We start from the raw sequence: 25224 nt of genomic DNA on the forward strand, positions 1-25224 counted from the left end.
AATAATTCTTCCTTTCAAGTCTATGGTCCCTACGAAATATCCTAGAAGATCAATGGTAGTCCCTCCATACACTTTGGGTCTCACATCCGGTTTATACAGAGTGACTTTATCTTTGAGTTTGTTTTCATAAAAGGACTTTGGAATCAGTGTAATTTTTGCTCCTGAATCAAATAGCATCTTTACTGGGGCATCATTTACTAAAACTTCTTCACACGGCCCCTCGGAGTGATTTTCATGTACTTGTGAAACAACAATTTCATCTAGATCATCTTCAAATAGATCTACCTCTACTTCTCTTATTTTCTTTTTAGGTTTGCTGGCTTTACAGCATTTAGAAAGATGTCCTCTTTTCCCACAAACTTTACAAATTGTTTTCCAACCCGGACAATCCTTATAATTAGCCAAATGTCCGTTGTCGCCGCATCTATAACATTTTCCTTCAAAGTTTTTCTCATTGACCGATTTTTGGGGTACAGATGTTTGAGAAGTTTTGGATTTGACTACTTTCTCATCATGTTTTACGATCTTTACCTCAGTACAGTTTTTTTTTTCACCTGAGTCATTTTTTTTAAGAACGTCAACACAAGCTTTACTGTGTTCATTGCTCTTTGCAATGACAATGACTTCATCCAAGGAAGGATTGTCTTTTTGCCACAATGCATCTCTTGTTTTTTCTTGTACACAACCTAACATGAATTGATCCCTTAGACGTTCATCCAGTGTGTTACCGAAATTGCATGTAGATGCTAGTTTCCGAAGAACAGTAATGTATTGTTGTACCGACTCTTCTTGTCTTTGCATGCGCCTACCAAAATGGTATCTCTCCAGTACAGTGCTTATTTTAGGAAGATAGTGAAGATCTAATTTCTTTATACATATCTCATATTCATTTAAAGAATTACTTTCTTGATCTGACAGTTCTGGAAGATGTTCGAAAACCTCCTGTTCTTCCGAACCTAGACAATGCATGAGTAAGGAAGTTTTCCGTACTCCACTTAAGGAAGTGCCACAAACTCTAGCATAGTGACTGAAAACCTTCTTCCACTTCAGCCATGTTAATTTTGTTGCGCGATGAGGTTACACTTATCTCTAACAAAAAGTAGCGAGAATAATTATGTAGGCCCAAAGCGTAAGGCAAAAGCCCCACAGATCAGGCAATGCATGTGAGACAACTCTTCCAGGAATATAATTACATCATAATGGTGAGTGAACTCTTCCTGGAACGTGATTACTTCATAATGGTTTCAGGCCTTTTCCTTGTGCGTGGTAGTAACTAGGCCAAAGGCGTCAGGCACAGGCCTTTAAGGTCAGGCAAGACGCGTATGCAGAGTCTCATTAAATAGAGGCCTTGAATTACCTATGCCGCTAGCAGCTGACGGTCTTAAAAGGTAACATGGAAGATCCTACCGTTGTTTGTAGCATCAAGCTCTCTTGTTACAGGAACATTTCAGAAGAGTCAAAGCTTTCAAGATGTGCTCTGTTGAGATTTATTCTTGATTTGCGTAGGTAATCGCCGCCAAAATGTGGAGGTGTAGCCTCTTCATCAAGTACACGAAGATCAGAAGTAGTTTATTGAGGTTTTATTAGGTACAAGCAAATGAAGAAACCTCATCCAACAGCATCAAGAGTAACAGCTTCTCTCCTATTTGAATATCCTCTGCACATCATTCAGTGTTCTAAACATCTCTAGGCAACCTTACCATATTCTAAGTTCTATATTCTAGGCTTACTAAGAATACACTAATACTAAGAATACCACAGATGTCTGCGCCTCTGATTCATATGGTCTTGCTGCAAGATGGTGTCTAACATACTTATGGCCTTTGTAGGCTTGTCACATTTCTGACCAATTAATCTTTGTCCCTCCTCTGCAGCGTCTTGTAACTTTTTGCCATCCAACTTTTGTGACATGGTATGACATTCTGGATCTGATTAGGATGCCGGACTGACTGCCACCGACAGGCCGTCTGTGGCGGTCCGACCGACATCCAGCAGAGTGGTCCAACCACTGCATAATGATAAGGTTGGTCGGACCACATCGGTCGGAGGGACCAACCAATGCTTCCCACAGACTCAAGGAGCCTGTTGGGCTGAATTGTGTTCCCTACAATCGGGGCGATGCCTGCAGAGGCACACCTGTAGAGGTTACGATGTCAGTTTCCCACAGCCTTTTCATGGCGGTCGGACATCACCCGTGGGCCTCTGCAATGGGTACAGGGGGCACATGTGGTGCCCACCAAACATCCATGCACCGTGTGCCAGGCACCACATGGAGCATGGCACATAGTGCATAGATGTTGAAAAAACATACCCTTTACTATTGCTGCTTGTGCTTTCCGTCCGGCAGCACAAGCCGCAATAGTAAATGGCATGTTTCTAACTGCTGTGCTGGCAGTCGCATTGTAATTCGGTGGGTGAGATCTCCAACTCCTTGTTGGGCTGTCCCATTCCCTATACGCTCGTTCGACAGGCATCCATTGTCTATTTACACTTTTAATGTTGTAATTTTGCTGGTGCTGCACAGAGAGCCTTGAGGCCTCTTAGCCACCAAACAAGTGTGAGCTTTCTACAACAGTTTCACCAACAGCGTCAGGTGCAAAGAACCCTGTATTTCTTGCTGTTGAAGCAGAGCGTTGATTCTGTATATGCCTCCAGTGCAACTGTTATTCCATAAACATTGTTTGTGGCGTGTCCTGACAGGGGGAGAAACTGCTGCTCTGCATCTGGATGGGACTGGTTCACTATGTGTAGTTGGTAAATCTGTGGCTTCCTCCATGTCAGAGAGACTTTCTGAAGAGGCCTTTGGCACAGTTTAGTGTTCTACCTTGGATGGTACTTCTGTTAGGGATAGATATGTATACTACATTATGGAATGTGAAATAATGTTTGAATTTTCCTTTAAAATGTTTAAATATATAGTTCAGCATTTACTAGGTATTATTATTTGTGATGGTTTTAAATGAAATGTAAATATATTTAAGAATTTTGAGTCAGTGATACACAGAAATGTATATACTACAACTACCATAATTCTCTGAAATTTAAAAATAAGCATTGTAATAGTGTTTTTCTAATTTGATGTATCAGATATGTTTTTTGTAAATCATAATACTACTTTGATTATTAATAATAATCCTTACCTTGAGAGACAGTTGCTGGATTAGAAACATGTGAGAGTCCATCTGCTGTCCCACATGCCTCTGGAAGACGATTGATGACCTTCTCTTTTGTCCTTGACTGCAAATTGTACCACCTTTTCTAGATTTCAGGAATGGAGCACTGGGACACTCGTTTGTAATTTATTTTGTCCAGTATGTCTTTCCAAATTTTATTGTTTTGTATGTATTGAAAAATTAAAAGAGATTTGGCAAAACGCTCATCATTGTGAGACACACATTCCTATCAGCAACTCCAGTTTCTTTTATCTATGCCTGCTACCAGCATCTTTTTCTGATTCTTTTCTGGACAGCCATAATAAATCCAAAGTAGCAGTCCAAAAACAGCCTCAAAGTTAATTCAGGTTTCAATACATCACTTCCTTTGTGTTACAGAGCCCTGAAAACGACCGCTAATTAAACACTTCCTCAATGTTATATCATTAAGCTGGTCTCAAAGGCAGGCTTCGCGATTTGCAATTCCTAAATACTGATTCATGATTCGCTACTTACCGAAGAGGTAAAAGGAAATCGTAGATTTGCAATTATGAATCGCACCGATTCATTCATTGAAGAAGGGCCATTATGGTACATTAAGGACAGCGATATCCAAATTGGGAGTTTGTAAATTTACAATTTCGAAATTGCTATTCTAAACCTTTGTAAATCTGGCCCATAATTCCAATTAAAGGAATGTGTTTTTGGGTATTAGCAGCAATGCCACATCATGTGGTTGCTTATTAAATATGTGTCAGGGAGCTTAGAGACGGTCTGTTAAGTGTTCAGTTCACTTCCGAAATTGATTCTTCTCTGTACAGAGCTGCCTGTTTCTTTCAAGGGGTTGGCACCTCTGGCCTGAATCAAAGTGAAAGAGTGGGGAGTTATTTATAGTGCTCACTCTAAGCGCTGCTGCTTTTTGGCTCTCCACCAACTGCAGCTTTATAAACTGTTAAAGATAAACTGGAGGCAGATGAGGTATGAAGAGCAGTGGCAGTAGCTTGCATCGCGTAGTGGTGGGGCAGCGGCAGGGAAATAAAATAAAAATAATAGAACACAAAAAAATTAAAAATATTAAATTGTACTTACGTGCTGCTCCGGCGACGAGCTGCCTTGCTTCTGTCTCCCGATCCTTAACACTGGCAGTCCAGGGCCGGGGCACAGGGCGCAGCCCCCCAATTGCCAATCTTGGGGGCATATCAACAACAACCGGCGATAAATATCTCTGAGCGCATTTAGCGCTCGGATAATTATCCCCGGCTAGCGCCGATTTTTATCGCTGAGATAGCGTGGTATTAGCAACGCTTATCTCATCGGCGATAAAAATCCTAGAGCTAACTGGCTAACATGAGATTATCGCTGGAAACCCAGCGATAATCTCCCGTTAGCTAGTTGATAGGGACTCACAAACGTAGCCATGATATCCACCTTCCATAGGATATCATGTCTAAGTCAGTCCTGAAGCAGGCGTAAGGCAAGTAGCGATAACAGGGGTTATCGCTACTTTTCCTGACGCTATGCTTCATAGCGTTAGGGTTGCTGATAGGAGAAATGTCACTTAGCGACATTTCTCCTGTCATGCCAGGTCAAGAACGCCCACTTTGCATCTCATTAGAGATGCAAAGCTGGGCGTTAGGAATCCTGACACTAAAGCAAGGATTCACGCGTTAGCGTGACCTTGCTGATTAGGCGATAAAATTATCGCTGCTTTTCGGCCGAAAACGGCCGCAAAAGCGGCGATAATTTTTTATCGCCTGCTTGTTGATATGCCCCTTGATGCTTCTCTCATGTTGGGCATACTTTTACCCAGCATAAGAGAAGCGCGGCATTGGTCTGAGCAGCTTGGCGCTTGGACTGTGCCTGGGAGCTGGGACTGTGTTACACTGCCGGGGTTGGAGAAAGGCTAAGTGTGCATGTCGGTTTAGCTGTCCTAAGATAGCAGCTAAAACCGACATCCACAATTAATAGTACCCATTACTCCTCCCTAAAGTTGAGGATGGCCTGACCCGGCTGTCCCTGGCTCAGTGAAAAAAAAAATGATAATACAAATTGTTTTATTATCATTTTGTTTTTCTTGTTTGCATCTGCTGTCTTTCAGCAGTGGGGTGATGCTCCGTAATGGAGGAGCCGCCCCAGGAAAGAGATGGAACCACGCATGATACGTTATGCTTGGGGATCACATTGGAGAAGCAGAACCTCCTTTATGGTTCTCTGATGATAAGGGCATGACCCTCATCCATCTTCCTATTAAATACATCCTGTGTCTGCCGGCATTCATTTTCTGAGTAGTCTAGGAGCTTGAACCTCATGCCAACTGAAATGTCTCTGCTGGCTGTGACACTAAATATTCTGCTTAGTCTTCAGCCTCTTTTTGCTTTTTCAGTTGTAAAACATCTGCAGATGCAGCCACTTACAGTGCACTCTGCTGGTTCATATATGTTCTGACAATCCTTTACCTGCACTAGCTCAATTTCAAGTTACGGCTTTGTACTTTCACTTTTGCAGTCACATGCTTACCGAGGCATAAATGGAGACGGTAGATAATGATTTTAAACCACATCCAATGCAACATTTCTCTGATTGCAGCAACACCTGGGATTTTACTTAGCTAGTAGCTTGGTTTTGGTCCTAATCTAGGATTACTGCATCTCAGACTCAAGTCACCACTAACCTGAAGATCCAAATGTTGCTGAGAGACTCACGTGCAACCCACTTAGTCTCCTTCCCTGTTAACAGTGCAGACAAAGGGGTGTGTGGGCCAGCATCAATTGGAGTATAATGCTCCAGAGAGTGACTCCCAGGGCCCAGCGCCTCTCCTTGACAAACATAGTCCTTTTAAAGGTGGCTGAGGGAACCAGATTCAAGTATCCCTGCCTGCGACTGCTAGGCTGGATTGCAGATCTGAGCTGTCGGTGGGTGGGATCTTGAGTGATATGAGCTGACAGGGGAGCTGTGAAGAATGAAACCCGATGTCCCATGGAGCCTGAGGGGATAACAGGGTCACATCAGAGTCGGCAAAACCATAACTCCCACCCTGCTGTGTAGAGTCAGCACTGAATTTACAGAAAGGCCACTGGTGAAGTATGTGGGCATCCAGCAGCCCTAGGGAGAGGGAGCAGTTGAGCCTATGTGGCAACCGGGCCTCTGCTGCTGGAGTGTTTGCTGTGGCATGAGTGAAGACCACATCATTGGGATTGGACTTGCCTTGGACATTGCTATGAGACTAGGGGGCATATTTACAAGGGAAGTGGCAGAGTGAGACGTTAGCCTTCCTGGCTTAACGCCTTATTCCGCCACTTCAAAAACACATAGCTGCACCATATTTACAAGAATATGGTGCAGCCCTGCATTTCCCCCTGTGCTGGAGCTACACTTAGCAGCCTACCACCAACACAGGCCCCCTTGCACCATAGTGCAAGTGTGTCTGCATGCAGGAGAAGATTGTTTATGTGCCTGAATGTCCCTTTTCCTGCACATAAGCAATCTTTAAATGCCTAATGCAGCACACATAGAATTTGCATGTTTATGTGCAGGAAGGGGGACATCATTGGCCATTTGCTGTTTCCATGTGTGCTGCACAACACAGCACACATTAAAACAGCAAAAATTAGGAGAAATGAAACATCTGGGTAAGACCAGGGTTTCCCTGGTCTTAATTCTGGCGCTGCCTCCTATTTACACCTCCCTTGTAAATAGGGGCAGCATCAGAATCAATGGGTCTTGTGGTAGAACACCCACAGCAACACCTATCGCCCTCCCCTTTCACACTAAGCATAGCGTGAAAGGGGGGCTTATTTACAAGGCAACGTTCAGCCACATTAAGTGGCTGAACGCTACCTTGTAAAGAAAGCGTAGCCCTATCACCACAGGAACGTCTTAAAAAGTGACATTCCCAGGGCGGACTGAGCACACACAGAGCACTCGAACATCTTGAGGCCAAAGAAGCAGTTTGTATCCTGTAGGGAGGTACAAGTGCCGTTCTGGGATATTTCATCTCCGCTGTGGAGATACTGGACAGACAGAAATGATGAAACCCAAACTAATATGGTGGCTCTTAGAAAGGATACAGATATGGCTAACCAGTCCCAGCTGGATAAATACACCATCTCTTTCTATGCATTGGAAGCAAAATTGGATGCGTACCCTGTGAACTTCAGTCAGATACTACAAGCATAACACAGCAAAGGCACCATGGAGGTGAAGCTAGACATGATGGTTACTGATATCAGGCTGTTGAGAGAAGACAACAAGAATCTTAAAGACAAAGTATATACTAAAGTGTTATCCTTAGCTGACATTGTGCCCACTATCTTCATGCTCCGGCAACCAGTAGAGCAGCAAGATAAGGACATTGCTAATTTGCGGGCCTGTGCTGATGATGTGGAGATTAGATCCCGCCATAATAACATATGCGTGACAGGTTTGCGTGAAGAGGGTAAATGCCTAGAACATTTCCTCAAAGTTTGACTGATCTATAGATGTCTATAATGGCTCCCCCTACAGAGGTCCTTCTGTGGAAAGGGCCCATAGGGTTTTGAACCCCCTCCTGGGGGGCAGCCGCAGGCTATAGTGGTCATCTCCTCAACAATAGGAATAATCATCATCATCATAATAATAATAATAATAATAATAAAAACATTTATAAAGTGCCTCGTTACACCAACTGGTGTGTCCCCATGCTAGGAGCCACTACAGCAAACAGGAGCAGATACTAACACAAGAACCCCATAGCTGGAAGAGCCAAGTTTTCAATCCGGTACGGAAAGTGTTTTCCGATGGCTCTTCTCGGAAAAGAGAGCCTATGTGCTCCAGTTTTTGGCTCTCAGATAACCAAATGAACACACACCCATTCTTGCTCTTTGGATTTTAGGGTCTTTAAGCAGGTGAGCCCCCGTTTATCTAAGGTGACGTATCGGGTAATAGGGGGTAAGACGATCAAGGAGATAACTGGGTCCCTTGCCCTGCAGACTCCGGTGGCAAAAGCACAGGGCTTTAAAAATAATTATTTTATTAACAGGCAGCCAGTGCAGGCAGTCAAGGGCTTCACAGAGGAAGCTCTCCTCGGTAGATTAAGAACTAGGTGGGCTGCCACATTCTGAATGTGTTGCAGCCTATGGATACATATTTTTGTTGCTCCAAGATGAAGACAGCCGGTTTGAAGGACGATACTTATCCGTAGCTCAGCAAGAGAACCCTAGTAGGTAAGACAAGCAGGGAGAGAAAGAGGGGGACGCTCGCCGCGCACGCCGCACTTTAGACTCCTTACTGTTGCCTCCTGATTACTAAAGTTGGGCACTGTTTTTGCCTTTAGTTTCCACACTGCGGAGAATGAAATGCTACATGATTGAACTGTTGGGAACTTAAGGATTTATTTTCCAACGCACCCATGGCCACATTATTAGTTTGGAGATACGGGAATCATTACCTGGGACTGTATATAATTATATAGAAGGTAAGATCAGCCTTAACGCCGAGACGCGCTATTAAGCCTCGTCACTTGTTTTGCATCAACTGTTTAGCCTTGAATAGTCAATTATTTATTTTCCTCCACTGTAGCGGCCAGTACAAGACTGATGCTAATCCCTCCCATCTGACTCGTTATCTGCGGAGTCCTTAGCTTCTCCTACCTAGGCAGACCAGTGTGACTCTGACGGGTACTTAAGGTATTTTTATGTTGAACTTCATTTTATTTTGGATAGAGACAACACCTTTATGAGGTTGTTTTGAGTAGGTGCACGACATAGTCCGTCCCTGTTAATTCTGCACTAATCAGTAGGACGACCTTACTTCTTTTCTTGTGGGCTTAGATGAAAGGTTGGCCTAAGATATCAACGCCAGGATTTATTTGGGCATGAGAGACAAGTTTATAGATTGTGCGACTAGGGAGTTCGTACATGTCTGGTTGTATTGAGATTATTTTCATGTTTTTAGAAATGCGTATCACTTCTTTGGTGGTTCTTTGTGGTGGTGGATCTATCCATATGCCTCACAGGGAAAGAGACCTGTATACAAATCGGCAAGGATAATTGTTTATTTTTGTTTGTATATGTTATTGGAGCTTATGTTTGTTTTTTGTAGAATGCTGCTGTTGCTTTTTGTCCTGAGGAAGCCGTAAGAAATAGTCCGGCTGAAACGCGACCGCGTCGACAGTTGTTCTATAGAAGGAGTAAAAATTGAATCAATTATTTGTGGATGTTACAATCTCACATTGCTTCCCATGAATAATTTGGAAAATGTTGATCCTAATGCAATGTTTGAACCTTCTAGGTAGTCCACACTATTTAAAGGTGGCTCCACAATAAGAAAAAAGTCCCTGGTGGACAGTAGCTTAAGTTTGTTGTGTGTATATATAATTTTTCAGTTGCAGAGGTGTTAAGTGTAAATATATGTTTTTTGTATATGCTCAATGATAAAATGTTGAAATAACTAAAATGCGAATATATACGCAGATGACAGGATAATTAAAGGTATCCGTGTCCAAAAATATTTGTGTATCTTTTCCTCCTTACCAATTGCTTATATATTGTGCTCCAAGATGAAGGACATTTCCATGGTCCAACTGGCACGTAACAAGACTGTGAACAAGAGTTTTCCTGGCTGAGATGGGGAGGATATCCAAATGTTTTCTTTAACAATTTAAGGATTCCAAAACATTTCCCTGTAACCTTCCTAGTGTGGGTCTCAAAGGAAAGTTTGGGATCCAACCAGACTCCTGGATTTTTAACTTCCTATTTGGGGATAGGTGTGGGACCCAAAATCTGGGGCCTCCCTGCTGAGGACCAGATGGAAGGGGACTTCCCTACAACCAAGACCCCAGTTTTACTGCCGTTCAGCTTGAGGCAATTACTTGACATTCAGGAAGCAAGGTCTCTCAGACAGGAAGATAACTGGGTAGCTGCATCTTCTCAATTATGGGCTAAAGTGATAACAAGCTCCGTGTAATTTGCATAGGACACAATGGTAACATTGTGTTTTTCCACAATCTCTGCCAGGGGTCCGATGTAAAGATTAAAAAGAGTTAGGCTCAGAATTGAGCCCTGTGGGTCCCCTTCTGATAGTGGCATGCTTTTGGACATATGTGGGTGCTGTACAACTTGAAAGCTATGATCCTGAAGGAAAGAAATCATCCACTCTAGAGCTGCTCCCTCCACCCCGACTGACCAAAGTCGCTGCAGGAGCAATTTGTGGTATACTATGTCGAAGTCTGCGCTGAGATCCATGACGACCAGAGCTACAGTCTGACCATCATCAGCACGCCTGTGTTGAGTCTCCGTGGCGAAGGCTAGTGCTGACTCCATAGAGTACGTGTCTCTAAAGCCTGATTGCATGGGATGGAACAGGCTGTGCCGGTTAAGATGTGCAACCAAGACAATAGAGATTAGAGACCAGATATTACAGTGTGCTCAGAAGCATGGTCCTTGGAGAATAAATAGTGGTGAAATGCATCTTTTTCCACACTATACAACGGAGATTCAGAGACAGAGAAGTTCCTTCCGCTCAATTAAGTGGAACTTATATAAATTGGAATTTACATAAGGGCTAGAGTACCCTGCAAGACGCCCTGTGGCTTGAAATAATACTGCACATTGCTTTGGTTGGAACCCATAAGTGTAAGTAAGGACAATAGGCCTGTTTCAGGGTTCGACTAGAAAGAAAAGGGACACTGAAAGATGTTGTACCAATGCCAGACCAATAAAGTAACAAGTGGCCATGGACCGTGCTCAGATAACTCAACAATTGTCTCACGGCTGGTCTTTACCCGATCAATTGGACACTGAAAATTCGACACATGTCAGTGATGTTGCTGAAAATATTTATTTGATTATTAAAAAATTATCATAAAAGAATAAAACATTAGAAAATACAAATAAGATTACATAACAATTATAAAGTAGTAACATGAGAGAAATACGTATGATATAATGCCAAGATACAGATTCATAAGTACATCTTTAAAAGCCATATCAACAAATTTAAAAGAATCATTGACTTTGTTAAAAGAATAATGTGCTAAAAATTATTTTTCACCACTGCATCGTGCTTTTTAAATATGCTCCTACAACGTGCGAAGATCAAAAAAATCTGTCTAATATTGGCGCTATCCTTTAGTTCTGAGAATGGGTTACAGGTGCCTACGTTGAAAAGGTTCATAGTCAGTTTAAAATAAGGTAAAGAGATCTAGCGTCTGAAGGGAAATGCTGTTACTTAGGCAGCTCCTTATAGACCTTGGCTCAAACTGGGGAGCTGGGAGACAAATGTGGGTTCTAATTGAGCCTATTCAGAATTTAGTTAAACTGGACTTTGCCATGGGTTCCTTACAAATAAAAGTGAGGGCTCATGCCCATCGTTAGACTTGATGGCCAACTAATCTCTTAATGTTGGTTTGGCCAGGGCCATAATCTCTGTTGCGACAGAGGGGTGCTAAATAAATAATTCCTTTACCTTCACGTGCTCGCTGTTACTCATCACATGGGGGAAGTATACAGTTAAGGTCGGCCCAGTGAATCTGTGGTTTTCGTTACGTAATCAAGCCATGGAATTTAGTGGCCATGCTCAAAGTCTTAAAGTTAGGATTTTTCTCACTTTAGGAGTAGTAAAGTTAGGACTCCTAATTTTAGGGCTCCTAAATGCCTTCTGTGAATACCGAAAGTCTTAGGAGTCCTAACTTTACTACTCCAAAACTGAGAAAAATCCTAACTTTAAGACTTTCGGTATTCACAGAAGGCATTTAGGAGTCCTAAAGTTAGGAGTCCTAACTTCTGTGAATACCGAAATGAGTAAGTGCCTTCAGTGAATACCAAAATGAGTAAGGGTCTTCTGTGAATACCAAAATGTTAGTAAGTTTAGGATTTTGACTTAAGGTAGTTCTGTGAATCGGGCCCTCAATGTATAAAATCAATTATTATTTGTTCATAAACAAAAATAAAATGAAAAAGTTATTATAAGTACTAGCACTAGAAATTAAAAAAATTTACACTATAACATTAATGAATAAAAAATAACAAAAAGTATTACTAATAAAACATAAATTATAAAAAGTACATTGAACTAACTTTTGAAATGAAAACTAAAAAATTATATTAAAATAATTTGCAAATAAACCCAGAAGAAATAGACTTGGGGGTTCAACTTTAATGCTTCAAGTCTAACCTGAAATATATGAATTCCAATTTACTTACAGTAAGGTCAATTTTGACCTTTGAAGGAGACAGATTTACTATTTCCACTCTAACACAAGCAACAGTAGGGAAAGTGCTGGACTTTGGAGGGGTTTCATTTACTATGGGCGAGATTTATTATTCTCTCTCCAACCTGAGAAACGGTTGGGAAAGTGTTGAATATTATAGGGATCAGAACTACTAATCCCACTGCAGTTTAATCAACAGTAGGGAAAAAAATGTATATAACTTTCCGAAGCCTAAACTAATGCAAAATAAATTACACTGAAATCAACTTAAAACACATTTCCATAAACATTTTACAAATTATATTTTAACATTTTATAATTTGTATTTAAGTAATTAGAAATCTTAATTATGAGATTAACACATAAAAGTATACAAACAATTACATAACAACATTATACCTATTAAATATAAAATAAATTGATTTAAAACGCTTCCCACCTTTTCACCTTAATATTCCAACAATCAAAAAACAGATTACACTGATAATAAATAATTGATTGCATGAACATTATTTACAAATATAATCACACTAAAAGATTAACAATTATACAAAAATCTGTAAATATGATATAATTAATACCCAAATTATTAGAAGCAATTACATAATTCACACCATCAAATATTTATTTAACCAACACAAAAATAAAACAAATCAATAAAATGCTCTGACAGACAGTGGAATTAACTGATTAACTAAGACTAGTGGTTACTATACCACCAGTCTATGGAACCCTTCATTACATGAGTTAATTACATGACATCTTTTCCTTTTGTGAAATACTATGCTCTTTAGTGAATAAATAGTCTCAATTATTGATTGTAGGAAACTTCCATTACTGGCCAAATAATAGCAAGGCTGGTTTTGAATATACGGAATTCATGAATTTTATTAATTCTTGGAAATTCTTTGAACATATTGATAAACTTACTCACAAAACTGGTCATAGTGTGGACATTATCTTGCAATATTGGGGCAATTGCAATTTCACAATGTATCTGATTGGATCATCATTTAATCAATTTTGACCTGATCTCAACGGGTCAAGCCTACAAAAGTTACTTTGAAACTATAGCTAGTAGGAAATGTAATAAAGTAGATGAATCAGGGTAGCTTCAAGAATTCTTGAGACTAGATCTATTAAAGATGAATCCACTGTGGCTGTTAAACAGGTATTCTCAAGATGGATAGAGAAGGCTGCTAGCAAACATATCTCTTTGACAGCTAATTGATTAATTAAAAGGTAGTCTCTAGCCACATGGTTCTCTCCGGGAATTTGTGGAGGCTAAAACAAGATTGAGACACCTTCACTATCAGTGGGGTAAGCCTTACAAGGAACCTACCAATATTATTTTGAACAAGGAATGTTAATGTTTCGAAACCTTGTGATACAAACAAAAACTGCCTACTATTCACATAGAATTTTCTATGCTCAGAACGCTGAAAGGAAATGTTCAGAAAAATGCATGATCTCTCAACCATCAATAAGGTTGGGCCATATCCTCAAGGAGGAATCGCCGACTTAACGGCACTTTAGCGCAGCCAAAGTCACGACAAATTCATCACCCCATTCACAAGCTGGTGCTAACTGCCCATATTACCAGTTTTCCGGCGATAGCATCCGCAAAAAACATCGCCACCGATGCAACTATTGCTAATGAGATGCAGAGTAGGCGTTCCCGAGCAAAAAGCGGTGACAACACCATTCCACAACATTCTCAACGACCAGCCACATCGGCGATAAGGTCACAAAACATCCGATAAGGCGCGTTAGCACCAGGAAATTAACACCTGCTCTGACCTGGTGCAAAGTCGGTCAACAACCGGCAACAGACAAGGGAGCACAGCCCAGAGCCAAACATGAAAAACAACAGATGCACCCGGGCAACTGAACATGCAGCCCAGAGCCCCAATAGGGCAACAACACCCACCGCTACCACCCCCAAGATCCCCTCCTGACCCCCCCCCCCTCGCGCCCAGACCAACACTGAGGCAGCGCAAACAAAGACAGTGACCTGCTGAAAATGCACCAACCTCAAAGACCCAACACCTGGGAACGTCATTGCCCACCACAGGATCAAAAGGACAACCATCCTGCGCATCCTGACCATCATCGCCCAACAGGACAATGGCACCAACACAGCGGACAACCAACATCCCACCCCAGACCAAGCTGCTGGCTTTGATGCACCTGTTGGCCTCTGGTACCCCCCAACCAACACCCGCCAGAGTCAGAGGAGTCTCACAGCCAGCTGCATCCAAGTCCCTCACACCTGTTCTGGATGCCATCATCAGCCTAGTACCCCAGTATCTATACGTCCACCACAATGCACAGGATCCGCGGGAGACCAAACAAGGACCATACACCATAGCTGAATGCACGGACGTGTTGGGGGCAATCCACAGCACACATGTCCTACTTGTGCTCCCTGGTGACACAGCACAAATCGCGGCAACAGAAAGCACACGTATTCCAGCGCTACCAGGATGGCACCAAGGGAAATGCACAGCCCCTTGGCAAGTTCCAATGAATACCCCACACACCTCAACTCCACAACCATGCAACTCACAACTCTGGCAATTCACACATCATAAAATCACACACAACATGCAAAACAACATGCCCACCCACCAGACACGACAGAACTTACACTATTAACCTGGGCAAGCCGTGAACATGAGCCATCAACGGCATGGCACCTCAGCCACACAATAGCATAATGTGGGGAGAGGTGGGAACCAGGCATGAGTGAAGGAGGCAGGAGAACCATGATTGGGAAAGTACACAATGCCAGAGTGGCAGCGATGTGCTGGACAGACCGCAGTATGCAGAACACACCCATATCCATGGCGACGTACACCGCTGGTGTATGGAGTGTAGTGGACAATGAACGCAACCATGTCACCCCAGCCAGTGGGGGAGTACGCGGAAATGTTGCCTGTTACGCCCCCCGTAAGCGTGAGCAGAGTGGGAGGGCCCGGCGTATGCCAGGCCAGCATAGGGGAGTGAATAAAAAGCACGTAGCCCTGGGCGTGGTCCTCTTCCGGAATGCCCAACGTCTCTGCCAGTGTGACACCTCTCACCAACCACGAGGCCGATGCCGTCCTCGAGAGCGGAGTTGCCTGCGATCCTGTGCGCCTGCTGTACCACGGCCCGCTGGGTCCTGAACCCATCAGGCCCGCCCCTGCAAAGCTGGGCCACACTAATCACCTGCCAAAACCGGCGTGTTGCAAGGAGGGCCCACCACGTGCCGGCGCAAGCTCCTACCTCGAGGCCCGCGATCCCGGCAGCCTCTCAGACCATCACGGCCTCCATTACACAGGCCCACTTTACTACTTTCTCGTTCATGTACTCTACTGCTGCACCCGGCCTACACTACTGTCAAGTAGGTCAAACATTTGGAACTGAGTCTTGTTTACACAATGGCAGAGTACAGATGTTCATTGCAGATCTTATGTCAGTGTACTCCCTTCGATGTGGTGCCACCAAGTCTGTGCATGGCATTCCTACGACACATGTCTGTTGTCCCCTGCTGACTACTGCCTTCGGCCTACACTGCGGACAAGTAGGTCTCACATTTGGAACTAAGTCTTGATTACACCATGGCAGTGAACACTATTTAAGGCAGAGTTTATGTCACTATACCCCCTTCGATATGGTGCCACCAAGTCTGTGCATAGCAGTACAACCACACATGTCTGTGGGCCTGCAAGGACTACTCCCCTCGGCCTATGCCACGCACGAGTAGGTCACTGAATGGAACTGGACATCGATCATTCAAAGGCAAAACACATATCATTGCACACAAGGAGAGGCGTAAGAGGATGTGGTGTTGCAGTCCGGAGGGAATAGAATCATTGTTACAGAGGTGGTTGAACACTACCAACAACTGCCCTGGTGTCACTAACATCATGAGCCAACAACACGTGGCTCTGGGCCACTGCTGACAGCTGCCTCCGGCCTACACTGCGGTCCAGTAGTGTTGTAAATTGAAACAGCAATGTGATTAAGCATTTACTAAAGACATTAATTCTCTTCCCTTTTGAGCATGTTTCCTCTGTTATGTTGACTGAAGTTCGGACTCCATTTTGTATTGTCATGCTTCCACGTGTTCCCCACGAGAAGAGTCCAACCTCTGTGTTAGTTGCTCTTGTAATCTGCCTAGTAACAGTCTATAAATAGCTCCTTTGTCCATCTGGCGCATGTCCAGACTTGACCACATCTGTTATCAGTTAGCCTTGCTTGACCATGTTTTTGCGGGCTCAAGGAGTGTGTTAGCTCCGCCCACATATTGATTCAGTATCGAAAATGACCATAAATGGTAATGTTCTTCGGCCTCATGTTGTATCCACCCACTTATGAGCCCCTCTGTTGTGTATAAAAGGGGACCATGTACGCAAGTTCTTTGTGCTACTCTATGCAATACTGAAGAGTGTTGTGTGGATTGTAGGACCACCCTTAAGGGTTAATAAATGCTGTCTTTGTACTTTGCAGTTTCCGTGCCAACTTCCTTATAGATTCCATTACAGGAGAGCGAACCCTTGTGTCCTGTGGGCCTAGCTGGGGCCTGTATTCATCAATTGGCGCCCGTCATGTGGGGCTCATCGGCGACTCGGATGCTCGAAGGACTGGTCGTGACGAAGGTGAGGAATTTGGCCGGGGACGTGATCACTGCCAGCGGCGTCTTAGCCCTGGCATCCCGAGGTTTTTCTTCCTTCCCTTCCGAGCTGACCGTCTGGGTGGCGCCGGTCATCGACTGAGACCTCTTCTGTCGGTTCTGCCGTGAAAGCCGTTTGGGCGATTTTGGAGCTTGGCAGTTGGAATCTGGACTCTTGATTGGTAAGAACCGGTGTACGGTACTTGCTCCGAGTTTTGAAGCCTGATCTGGCTATTTGAGTTTGATTTGTGATGACTAGTCATATTCTGTATTTGTCTTTGTGAACATATATGCGTTGCAACACATATAGGCAGGTAATGTGGAGAGATTTCTCCGGAGCTGTGTAACTTTGAACGGCGCAACGATTAAGTGCCATTTTCTTTATAATATTGCACATTTTGCATTATTTCTGAGCATGCCTGCTTTTAGCGCACTCCGTAAGTGGTGTTGCTGCTTTGGAAACCGGTTGAACCTCGAGGAATCTGCTCCAGCTCCCCCGGAGGGGACTCCTAATAGGGATATGTATGTGAAGCATGGTCTTTCTTCCATAATGTACAGCACAGTATGGAGGAAATATACTAAAAAAGATCCTGAGTTGCGATGGCCTTTGTATGGATCCTTTGATATACGTAAGATTGAGTATGTGGAACAGTGTATGTGTAAGCGACGTGCTCGTCAGGATATGTTTGAGTGTGTGCGGTTGTGGGTGAAGGAGGTGCGTGAGCGAGAGAAGCGTGAGAAAGCGCTGTTTGATAAAGAACAGCGGAAGAATGATCATGTGCGAGCCCAGGAAGCGAAGCGTCGGGAAGACAAAGAACAGACAGAGAGACAAGAGAAAGAGCGTAGGCTGCAAGTCTCGGGTCAATATGCTGTTCGGCAGCCACTTTATCCTGTCCTTAATAATCTTGATGATGATTTTTATTTACTAGATCGCTCTCCGCCCCCTTATGTCGGCGCATCTGCTCCGAGGCCACAAGATTCTGTCCCGGGTCCGGGTAAGGTGGATACGCGGTCCATGTTATCGGCTGAGCATATGGCTGAGCTTCGGCAACTTTCCTTCCATGCACTCAAGGGCAAGGTGTCCGTGGATGACTTGTCCATACTTGGGGGTCGTGGCAGGATAGAGAGAGATTGTATTTTCTGAGTCATTTCGCTGAGGAAGTGATTGCTGCTTTCCGGAAATATTCTAGTGTCTTTGAGCCTGAAGAAGTGACATCGGATGCTTAAGCATTGCATGATGGTGTTTTCTCTCCCCCTAAGGCTCCTGATACGGCTCGGCGGCTGTTTGCCTTGCGGGACGCGGTGCTGGCCCATAAAGAAAAAGCGCGCCAACGAGCAGGGGAGGAGAAGCAGTCGGATTCGTGTACCGCAGAAGGCCACCCATCAACCTCCCAGTCAGATAAGGATGTCATAGCGCATGTTAAATCAATGCGAGAGGCGGCGCCTTTGTATGTTCCTCCTAAAGGAGCGGGGACTAGCCCGGACATTACCTCCGCCGATGCTAAGGGATATTTTGTGTATAATTGGGTTTATACTCCGTGGCATAGAGCTGATGTTATGGCATTAAAGAATGCGTTGCCTGACCCCCGCAAGAATCCAGCGGCCTTCTACGAAGAAGTCGAGGGGGCCTTGAATTCTTGCGTTATGACTTTAGCAGATATAGACCTGTTCTTTGGCCTTATTCTACCACCGGATATGTGGCGATCTGTCCGAAAGGTAGATGATACAGTTGCCTTCAAGGCCCGGTGGTCTGAGCTTGAGGATGAGGATAGAGAGCGGAAGCCCGCGCAGAAACCACCCCAGAGTATTTTAGATCTCCCTGCTGCTATTGTGGCTAAGTTGAAGACAATTATCCCCCCTAAAAAGATTGACTGGAATATGTTAGCTGCATGTAAACAGAAAGTTGACGAGTCAGTTGCGGATTTCTTTACACGCTTTGAGGAGACGTTTCATGATTTTAGTGGCCAGCCGCTTACTGACGATACGGGCCGCCACCTTTTTGCGGATAAATATGTGGCTAATCTGCTGCCGGCAGTTGCGGCCCGTTTAAAAGCGAGCGAGAGTTCCTGGTCTTCCACAACCCCGACGGCCCTCCTGACTATCGCTCAGTATTATGAGCGTCAGGAGCAAGAAGCAAAGGGCCAGGAGGAAAAGAAATCGAAAGATCTAAAAACAAAGGTGATGTTGGCACAAGTATATGGCCCGCCCCGACGGGGTAGTAATAGAGGTAGGGGAGGATCTTATGGTCCTCCCTCGGGCCGATCTGATTTGAACAGGAACCAGTGTGCGTATTGTAAGCAATCGGGTCATTGGGCTAGGGATTGCCCGGTGTTGCATGCTTGGCGTCAGGGGCATACTCAGGGTGGCCCGCGAGGTAGAGGGGGTTTCTCGAACTTTAGAGGGAATTCTAACGAACGGGCTCGTTTCGACTCTGCTGGGCAGCAACGAGATAGATCAAATGTTTTCGATCGCCAGCATCAGTATCAGGTGGCGGGGATTGACCGATCGGGGTACCATGATTCTCAGCATGCATAGGAATGCGTTGGATGGGGGTTGGAATCAGTTGAGGTGCCGGTCGATCAGAAGGGTCCTTACGTATCGGCTGAGGTTCTGGGCTCTACTGATCAGTTCCTAGTGGATACCGGAGCGACACGTAGTGCGCTGTCTAAGCAATTGGTTCCGGGGGCTCCCCCATCCGGCTTAATGGTTACATCGGTAGGGTTTGACGGTGCACTCTCCCGAAGCCCTCTTTCACAGCCCCTCATGTTCAAGGTTGATTCTTTTTCCGCACCTTGTCCGTTTCTGCTTGCCCCGTTCACACCAGACAACATTATGGGCCTTGATATGTTAAAGCATTTTAGGGCTACGATCCGCTGCTCCCCTGCTGGTGTGCGGGTGATATTGAATGACAACTACCCCCGGTCTGAGCGGATGTGTGCGATGTCAGGGGATGCGCTGTTAGCTACCCTCCCTCGTGCTTTGTGGGCAACTTCGGATACTGATGTGGGACAAATGGTGATTCCACCGGTCCACATTAGTGTCCAGGAGGGGGCGGTGTTACCACGCCTCCCACAGTACCGTATTTCCCAGGAGGGCGAGGAGGCTCTCATACAGATAGTGCAGGATTTGATTGCGGTAGGGGTAGTGGAGGAAGTTCCCTACAACATCTGTAATAGTCCGATTCTTCCTATACTGAAAAAGGATACGGATGCCAGAGTCTATCGGTTTATAATTGATTTGAGAGAAGTAAACAAGATCGTGATACCTCAGTACCCAGTGGTTTCCGATATCACGACGTTGCTTACCTTGGTCCCGCCTACGGCGACTATGTTCTCAGTGATCGATTTGAAGAATGCCTTCTTTTCCATTCCCATTCACCCCGATAGCCGATATCTTTTTGGGTTTACATTAAATAATAGATCTTATCGTTTTTGTAGGATCCCCCAGGGCTACACAGAAAGCCCTAGTATTTACAGTCAGGCTTTGAAACGACAATTGGATTCCTTTGTTCTGCTCGAGGGGGTCGCCCTCATTCAATATGTCGATGACATCTTGCTGGCGGCTGACACCCTGGAGTTGTGTGAAAAAAGTACGTTATCCTTGCTTTCCTTTTTAGCATCCCACAATCATAAGGTATCTAGGAAGAAATTGCAATTCTGTAGACCAAAGGTGACTTATTTGGGTCACCTTTTGTCTAAGGAGGGGCGTGCACTCACACCAGATCGTATCCAAGTAATTCTGGACACACTGAGGCCATCCACGCAGAAGGATGTGCGTGCATTTTTGGGTCTTGTCTCCTTCTGTAGGCAGTGGATATTGGGGTTTTCACACATAGCTAAGCCATTGTTAGCCCTTTTGACAAAGGATACGCCTATCCCGATCCCTTGGTCAGATGAGTGTGATGCTGCTTTTCAGCAATTGCGACAAGCCCTCTGTTCAGCACCAGTGTTAGGGACCCCTGATTATGCAAAACCCTTTTCGTTGTATGTGCATGAGAAAGATGGATGTGCATTATCAGTTTTAGTGCAGATGCACGGCGATAAGCAGCGCCCTTGTGCATATTTTTCGGCTGTACTTGATCCTGTCGCCCGAGCATTACCAGGGTGTTTTCGCTCGGTTGCGGCGACAGCTGTGTCAATACGCCAAAGTGAGGGAATTGTGTTATCTCATAAGCTGTTGGTATTAGTCCCCCATGCTGTCGATGCCCTGCTTAATCAAACGAAGACGCAGCATTTGACCAGTGCCCGTTTAACGGGATATGAGTTGACGCTTTTGGCTCCTCATATTACGTTAAAAAGGTGCGTAACGTTAAACCCGGCAACATTGTTGCCATACCCCGAAACCCAGCCTGAGGCGCGGAAAGCACATGATTGTATTCTCGTGACTGAGGAACAAACAAAGGGTCGTATTGATCTCCAGGATACGCCCTTTCCAGATGTAGATGGAGAACTGTGGGTGGACGGATCATGCCTGAAGCTACCAGATGGTACGACTTCAGCAGCGTATGCAATTACCACATTACATACGATAGTGGAGACAGCACGCATACCACAGAAATCAGCTCAAGCAGCGGAACTGATAGCATTAACACGAGCATGTGAGCTCAGTACAGGATTGTGTGTGAATGTTTATACAGATAGCCGCTATGCCTTCGGAGTAGCGCACGACTTCGGCCTACTCTGGAAGGAGAGAGGGTTTTTAACGTCACATGGGGTACAGATAATGCATGGAGAGTTAGTTCATAATCTTTTAACCGCATTGACATACCCAAAGAAAATTGCCATTGTTAAGTGTAGCGCCCATAGGAAAGTAGTTGATAAAGTTGGAGAAGGGAATGCGTTAGCAGACCGAGTAGCACGGGAGACTGCGATGCAGCCCGGTGCTACTGCTATGTATGTAGTAAAGTCACAGGTGGAAAGATGGCATGATGCGAAGGAGGAAGTGCGAGAAATGCAAAGGACAGCTTCTGATAAAGAGCGGGAGCAATGGGCTAGCGAGGGAGAATTGGATGATGAAGGCTGCTGGAGAAATAAGCAGATGGATAGATGGAAATTACCTACGGCTTTTGTACAGCCTATGGTTCAGATGGCACATGGGCTAGCACATGTTGGAGCTTCCGCAATTGTGAAATTGCTTACCCAAGTCTGGGAGCATCCAGAGATTGCTAGCACAGCAAAGAGGGTGGTGCAGACCTGTATGATCTGCCTGAGATATAACCCAGGAAAGGGTACTCGAACTCCAGCAGGAGGATTTGTGACACCCACTGCACCCTTCGAGGTTTTGCAGATGGATTATATCCAGCTTGAACGCTGTAACAATTTGAAGTATGTTCTAGTAGTGGTTTGCGCCTTCAGTAAATGGGTTGAAGCGTACCCTACGAAAGACAATACTGCAATGACTACTGCGAAGCTGCTGCTGAAAGAGTTCTTCCCTCGATATGGCGTTTGTAGACTTCTGTGGAGTGATAATGGCCCTCACTTTGTAGCGGATGTTATAAAGTACGTCTTGAAGGGCCTAGGCATCACTCAGAAGTTCCACGCCGTGTTTCACCCTCAGTCTGCAGGGCTAGTCGAGAAGTATAATGGTACACTGAAGCTCAAGATCGCTAAAATTCAAGCTTCGACGTCTTTGACTTGGCCAGACGCTCTACCGCTGGCGTTATTGTCAATTAGATCGGTACCGCACTCTCGAACTGGCCTTACACCGTACGAGATTGTCTTCGGACGCCCAATGAATATTTGGGGTCCACCAAAGCCTAAGGCTGTGTATGATGTACCTTGTGTAATGATGAGCGATTATCTGGCACAGTTAACGGATAACTTGGTTTCTATTCATCAACAGGTCCGAGAGGCGCTCCCTGATCGGTCTACCGGTGAAGGACATGGTCTCCGACCTGGGGACCACGTGATGGTGAAAATATTTGACAGAACAAACAGCTTGGAACCGAGATGGGTGGGCCCTGAGCAGGTCCTCCTCGCGACGAGGACGGCTGTGCGAGTCTCCAACAGAAAGAATTGGATCCATTCCCTGCACTGTAGGAAGGTGCCGCCCGGATTGGTGGAACCTGCCGTGCTGACCGATCAACGAGAAATCCTGGCTGCAGAGACAGGCCGTGCTGCGGAGCCGAACGTCACTGAGGAGCTCTTTCCGGACCACGTGACTCCTGGAGGAAGGCGATATCATCTTCGACCAAGGAAGTGAGTTCTCCAGTGCCGGGACATGCTGTCAGAACGGCCCTTGGGTTAGTGAAACGGAGAGCCGATGAGGCAAGGGGGGGGGATCAGCCCTGCATTAGTGTAGCGACACCCGTCTTGGCCCGCTGGTGAAGAAATCGACCGCTGCCCAAGGGGAAGAGTTCTGACAGATTTTTAGTTTCAGGAAGATATCGGGTTTTTATTTTGACATGGAGAAAAAGAAAATCCTTTGTGCATCAGGGTTCATGTTGACAGTGGCTATTGTTGGGATAACCACATGGTTTGTGGAGGATGTAACCCCCGCTCGGAAAATACTTGTGTTGACAACTCCGGTGCCTGAGGAGCACTACTTTTATACATTACCGTATCAAGAGTTGAAGCATCGACAGTCTTACTTGAATAACACTTTCATCCAGATGCTGCATCATACCCACGTTGCTACGAACACTACGAACTGTTGGATATGTGGGATGATGCCAGCCCATCAGAAGAAAGGAGGTACGCCATTCATACCGCTTCCTTTCTCTCATAATGGCTCTTGTAGAGCATGGTACACTTTGCTGTTTGCCACTCGGAAACCGACAGTGGGACGATTGCTCTTCAGACTCAATAAAGAATGTCATCAGGATAAAAATGGGTATCCACAAGTGAATGGGACAATTTGGGAATGGGAAGAGTACCGACCAGACAATGAATCCATTCCCTACATTTTCACGAACACAAGAGACACTGTGGGAAAGGACAAATTTGTGATTCAAGTAGCACAAGCTCAAGCGGACCTGTGTGTCCAGAGTGTGGGTTCTATTCCTGTCGGTGTCAGCGATTGTATCACTGTCCTGAATATTGATGGGTTGAACAACAGTACCTTCCTAGCGTCCCATAATACCTACTTTGTGTGTGGAAATAAAGGTTATTACCGTTTGCCGGCTGGGTGGTCTGGGGTATGCTATGTATCATTCCTATTACCCCCTGTATTCCTAGCACCCGCATCTTATCATAAAGATCTGAAATTATTGAATAATGTGACTGTAAATAGGTATAAACGTACTTTATCAATTGATGATGTAGATCAGACTGATACCAGTCTGCAACAATATATTGATTTTAACTTAGGACTGTTTTTCTTTGTTGGAGCTGCTCTGAACAGTAGGAAGATCCGAAGATTAACAAGAGTGGTGGAAGCTGTGACAAACCAGACCGCTGCTGCTCTTGGGAATCTTACGGAGGAACTGCAAATTACAAGAATTGTTGCATTACAGAATCGTATGGTATTAGACGTTATGCTAGCTGACAGAGGAGGAGCATGTAAAATTATTGGAAGTAGCTGTTGTGTGTTTATCCCTGATCATACGCCATCAGTTTATAACGCTATAAACAAATTGCACAAAATTGCGGCTGAAATCCATACAGAAAACGGCACTTGGTCCTTTTCTGGATGGTTTTGGGCATTAATTACTGCCTGGGGATGGAAGGTTTTAACTGGTCTCTGCATTATTGTAGCAGTCCTGTTTTCTTGCTGTATCTGTGTCCAATGTGGCCCCTTGCTCTGTTCCTTATGCGTATCATTCTGTATCCCTGATAAGAAAGCTATTGCCAATGTTGCTCATCAGAAACGTCTAGCTAAAGAAGTCGAAGAAATGATGACAATTGACATATATGATGATTATCCTGTCAAACCGGATGTCTTCAGTAAATGCTGAAAGGGTCGTCTGTTGTAAATTGAAACAGCAATGTGATTAAGCATTTACTAAAGACATTAATTCTCTTCCCTTTTGAGCATGTTTCCTCTGTTATGTTGACTGAAGTTCGGACTCCATTTTGTATTGTCATGCTTCCACGTGTTCCCCACGAGAAGAGTCCAACCTCTGTGTTAGTTGCTCTTGTAATCTGCCTAGTAACAGTCTATAAATAGCTCCTTTGTCCATCTGGCGCATGTCCAGACTTGACCACATCTGTTATCAGTTAGCCTTCCTTGACCATGTTTTTGCGGGCTCAAGGAGTGTGTTAGCTCCGCCCACATATTGATTCAGTATC

Source organism: Triturus cristatus, chromosome 2_1, assembly GCF_964204655.1.
Source record: "Triturus cristatus chromosome 2_1, aTriCri1.1, whole genome shotgun sequence".
Lineage (NCBI taxonomy): Eukaryota > Metazoa > Chordata > Amphibia > Caudata > Salamandridae > Triturus > Triturus cristatus.